The sequence below is a fragment of the Aythya marila genome (genome assembly GCF_965140915.1).
Source record: "Aythya marila genome assembly, chromosome: 3".
Classification (NCBI taxonomy): Eukaryota; Metazoa; Chordata; class Aves; order Anseriformes; family Anatidae; genus Aythya; species Aythya marila.
The window spans coordinates 76,658,185-76,664,184 of record NC_139044.1 but is presented as its reverse complement, the minus strand read 5'-3'; positions in this window follow the sequence as shown (position 1 = coordinate 76,664,184).

Below are 6,000 nucleotides of genomic sequence, written 5' to 3'. Positions count from 1 at the left end.
TTCCCTGCTGAGGATTTGCAAAGGAGTTCAGGATCCACCAGAGAGGGATGGAAAGCCAATAAAGGGGAACGTGGCCCTGCATAATCACTAGGCTTTGTGGGTGGGAATGAAATGATGGAACAGACTTTGCATTTTATATTAAACAGTCATTGGATTTAAGAGTAGCAACAGGAAAAGTACCGACACTCCCACATCAGTACTTAACCATAACAGAGTCAAGCTCCATCCTGCTACAGGAATTTAGCAATTGCTTTAGGCTACTTCCTTCCCCTCCCTGTGGTGCTCACATTAAAGCAGCTGACAGGGGCTTTGCTGACAGGAAGGCTTGGGTTCTCTCATGTTGGAGGATGCTTTGGGTGCATCTACCACTGCAAAGATCTCCTCAGACAGAGCTAGGACATATCAGGAGCTTTGCCTCATTTATTCAAGCCCATCTTCATGAGCACTTACCCTCAGGAGAGAATGTGGACTCTTGATGCCAATAGCAGAGAGAGACACATACCTGCAGCCCTGAACAAGGCACCTATGCTCCACAGTAGGGTTTGATGGACAGTGCCTCACTTTATATTTTCTACCTGCATCTTGCTTATTATGCTGGGGGAAGGCAAAAAACAAGCTGAAGGCTGTGGGCCTCTGAACCTTTCCATGCACTGCCTAAAAAAATGCTATTTCATTGTCCTTTTTGTATATTGGGTCCAATTCTGGAATCAAGTGCATAACGTTAAAGCCATGCAGGGTATTTCTCTAAGTGATTATACCATCTGCAGTGGAAAACTCATCTCGGTAAGCTTAACTAAGAATTTGAACCTCTGATGGATAAGCATTGGAGTGTTCTAGTTAAATTGAAAAAAAAAATCTACAAATGGGTATAAAAGAATAAATGTTTCAATTCTGAAAAGTGAGATTCTTGGCATCCATTCCCTTCAGAAAAAAAAAGAGAATTTGCAATAAGCCTCAGGAATGTTCTTCAAGTAACCTCTGAGGAAAAACATTACAAACATAAGCTAATTTTAAAAAGCAAGTGTAAAAACCATAAAATTATTGCAGAGCTTATTTACTACTTTATACCAAGATCTATGTTTGTATAAAATTCCATGAAAATTGCACCTAATTTACCATGGGTTATTTCTTGAATAAAAAGTAGGAAGAAAGGGAATAATAATTTGCCTATATTTTTTTATTATTTTCATCACAGTAGGCAACCTACCTGTAATAAAAAAAATGCAGCAACTCTGTTTTGTAATGCTATGTTTATTGTATTGAGTTATATGCAATATAACACACATCAATACCATATGGTGCATAAACAGGAAAATAAAGGGTATGAAACACAATGGCATTACAATTATTTAGTGCTATAAACACTATAAAGCATCAGAGAAGCTAGTGAAATTATGCTGAAAACTAAGCAGATATGTATTTTTAAAGTTTTGGGATAATTTTGCCAAGAACGGCTCAGCAGTAAGTACATCCTACTTAAAACTGGGGGTGAATCCTCCACTGGCAAAAATAACCATCGATCCACCAGCACAAATCAAGTCAACCAACATATAGCAGCTTATAGACTGTATCCACACAGATTCTTCCTGTGAGCTGCTGCAGTGCTCTCCAGTGCAAGCCCAGGAACCACTGTTAAGCAGAAAGCACATACCAAATTGGAAACAAACTTTAAAATAGTAATTAACGCATTATTTACATACTTTGCATTGCTACTGGAGCTCTCCAAGAATTCCAAACAGATTAATCAGTCTTCAATCAAGTCATCACATGTTCACAAAACCAATGCTACAGATGAGATATTCATTATGTGGAAGGACTGAAGGTTTGACTTAGCCTTATCGGAACAATATGTGCTTGTATTTTTTTTGTCTGTAAAGCCAGGTGGTGATGGAGGTTCCTGGTTCCCATCACTAGCTGACTTCTTGCATCTCACAGTCAGATCTCTTTTCCTCCTCAGTAGTACATTGCAAGTCTGGTAAGGTAACTGAGACCACTCAAGACCAGAAAATAAGCTGCATCTTAAATCAAGGGACCTGAATGCCACCATGTGGATTTAAATAAACTTCTGACCCAGGAAAACAGGGAGCTGGTGTACGTTTTTTTTTCAGGTAGTTATCCTAAGTGGGTACGCATAAGTGCAATTGCCTAGATGGATGAGCCTAGATGGATGAAGGAATTGAAGAGAAGAAATCTTCTGACCTGAAGAAGAGGCAGAGAAGAAATACACTCTGCATTTTTTTTTTTCCAATTTTCTTCTGAGTTTACAAACAGATATTAAAAACTCAAGAGATTTCATGTCTGAGAGGCTGAATATTCAAAGTTGTGGTTGGCGGGAGACTAGATCTGTCCACCTGACTGTACATTTGCACTTTTCCTAAATCACTAGCAGAGAGTCCTAATAATCTCTGTTATGCCTAGTCTGTAGATAAATTTCCTCATTTTGCTCTAAGCCATATGGCTTCCATTAAATTGCATTTTTTTCTCAAAATACTAAAATAAAGTAGAACATAACTAGTATTTTATTTCCTTGCCAACATCTGGGGACAATGATTTAGTCTGGGATAAAATACGCATTACAAAATTTGTCATAGTTACTGCAGAGGTATATAGAAATATAGAGGTATGTGTCTTATTCTTTGCTGAAATGAGTTTGACTGATAAACCGTGTCTCTATTGGAATTTTACTCATGTCACTAAAATAAATGTCAATGAAAATATTAACTATTCTATTTGTTACTTAGATATTATTATTTATGTCAGAGAAATAGATTTGTAGACCTACTGATCGAACTTATCCTTAACACTAACATTCATGGGAATTATACCAGAGAAGAGTGTGGCCTATTGACTAGAACAATACAGAACTATAACACATATATTTTTTTATTTCTCAAAAAAAAAATGAGATTCATTATCTTAAGGGATGTCTGTGCTTTGACAGCTAGATTCCATTGCACAACAGATTCTGTTACACAACAATTGCAAAGTAGGATTTTTTTTTAAATAAAAACACATTTTTTTTTGTGTGTGAAGGCATTCAGAACTGATGTTTTTCTTTATCAGTCTTTCTTTACTACAGATACTGTATTTGTTCAGAGAAGCTCCAAAAGCTTTTCTCAGATGCAAAACTCTGTTAGAATCCCATATGTTACAATCTATTTTAAAGGAAAGTAAAAAAAGCATTTTCCAGAATTTAAATAAACAGTGTTGTTACTAAGCAATGTTTGCTTGCACCTTTTCTATAGAACATCATTTTGATGACTGATGAGGTCACAATTTCCTAGGACACAAAATATTTGAAAAACAAAGCACATATTGTTGAAAGTTCACAGAAGAATACAGCAAGGCAAAGCAAAGGCTTTCTGTTTTACCAGGCATGACTTATAAAAGGGTATACCTACAAATAGGCAGTGAAGAGCACAATTGACTTACTTTTCGAGCATTTATTAGCATTCCAAAAATGAAGAGATCAAACTTTTCTGTTTGTCATATCCTGCTAGATTAATCTGTGCTTCTGGAAGAAGAAACCCTGAAAAAAAAATGACTGTAAGTTGTGTTAACTACATAATATAAAGCAAATGTTTACATAGTAAATGTCTCAAGTATTTGGCTCCCTGCAAATATTAGGATTACAGAAAGCACTTGATGTGATGGTGCAGCGAGGAAATTACATTTTGGTTGACAGTGTTATTCAGAGCTATAGAAGGATAAACCATTGGACAAGGTAAACTGTAGAGTTAATCTGGAGGGATGCAATTTTTAGAAGAATGGGAAACAGAGGATAGAGAAGGTGTAGAGGCTCAGTACAGTTTTCTATAGTACAGTTAGAATAGTAAAGGAAATGACAGCAATCCCACATTTTAAGTAAACCTAAGAAGGGTAGAAATCCAAAAAGGAACAAAAGTAGGTGTCTGCAACAGAATCAACACATCAGCAACTAAGAAGAGCTGATGAATAAATTCTAAAAGTCACTGTGGTTGGTGCAAGAATTAATGCTAAACTTTTGAGAAAATCTGAAGGAAGCTACTATTGATCAGTGATACTGTAAAAAAGATGAGCATAAAGTCATGCAATTATAAAAATATCCAACTTCAGGATATTAAAATACAAGTTGTAAGGCACCTAATACCCTGCAGTCCTGGGGTGACAAGGGAAGGGAGGAGAGCCCTGCTGCAGGGGCATCATTGCTGGCTTCGTGATTCCCCACTGAAGCTGCGTCTCGAATATGCAAGCTCCACATCAGTCAACTGCTCACAAATTGGAAGGAAAACAGTTTTCTAATTGGTTTCCTATTTCTAAAGTTGATGTTATTGCCTTGCCTCAGTAGCAAATATATTTCATGATTATGTGAACTGTATTGAGTCTAAGGCAAAAGGTGAAGTGGGGAAGCTAGTATTAAAGATTATTTCTGAATTAAAATCACGTGTTGGTGCTATGAGATACAGTTGGCCTGAGTGACTCTAACAATGATTAGAAATAATTCTGATCAGAGGAATGGCACTGAAAGAAACCCTATAGACAGGCTACAACCTTTCAGTGATCACAGATAACGTTCAGTGTTTTGAAGTGCTAATGTAGTGCCCACAAACTAGCTAAGAGTTCACTTCATAAAATGTACATGAACCAAACTTCACTGAAGTCCATGGAATGGATAACTTTAACTGCAAGCAAAGTAAAATGATAACTGAAAACATTTAATACTTAAACACATTCCTTTAGCTTCTTAATTTTTACCAGACAAAAGAAAAAGCAACCCACCAGCCCCACCCCAAGTAAACATATTTTCTTTAGTATGTGATGATACTGCACATCATAAGTCCCCAACTACAATATCTATGCCAGTGAAATTTGACTACAGTATATCATAAATAAAAATAAATACAAATACATGTACATTGAAAGAAACACCATATAGGTCAAGAGGTTAAAAAGTCAGACATGCATGCAACTCCTGAGTATTGCTGCCACCTTCAGGAAGCATGATAAAAAGAAAGCTGGAAATATTAATTATAAAAGAGATGGTAAATAAATCAGAGATTTAAGATGATGCCTGCTAATTATTTTGTACTTCTGTAACATTAATTTTCACAATAGTATATAATGTTCATTTTATTATTCTCAAATTCCAATGAAGTAAGTCCAGTGCTAAGAGATTTGTCCAAGGCCATTCAGAGTCAGTGACAAATATACCCTTAGCTTCTTGAAGTTTCACCATGAAAGATTTGTGGATCAGAAAATAATTTTATTGGCATTTGGATCTCAGTTTCAGTAGTTACTTTAACAATCACACGCAGAGTATCTGTTGCAAACTGCTTCATAAAATCGGGATGGAAAAATCAGACTCTATATATTCACTAAGTTAAATTTTTAATCAATAACATTCCTTGTTATTATTGGATAGGATGTTTCTGAGTAGTTGCTTTATAATGTTATGTGAGAGTAGTATTGATTTTCTGCCAGTTTTCCACTTTTTCTCAGACAAAAGAAATCAGGAATAGCAATGTAAGATCTTCAGTCTTCAGTCAGTATTAGAATTATTGAAGTGCAATTACTGAAAATAAGTAAATAAGTGTAAATAAGGAAACTGTAAACTGACACAATTTTATATTTGATTGTTGTAAGAATTTACATGTGGCTTATATTGACTTAGCTCTCACTAGGAAGATACTAGGAAGATACAAACTCATTGGATGTAACTTTACACTAAAATCATGGTAGTTTATTTATTTATTTGTAATTGAGCTGATGTAAATTCTGTACAGACATTTTAACAAAATTCTTCCAAGTTGAGTTGAAAATATTAAATGATCCAGCCTACTATAATCCTGTCCATTTACCCACTGTTTCCTTATTGTTTTTTTTTTAGAAGGAAACATCTAGCAATGGGTTAGCATTTCCCCAGAGTGCACAGGGAGGAAAGGACAGATGGTCTCTGAAATAGAAAATTTCCTTTGGAGATTATTTAAAAAGACTTTCCCATCAGCAGTAATATTTTAAGCC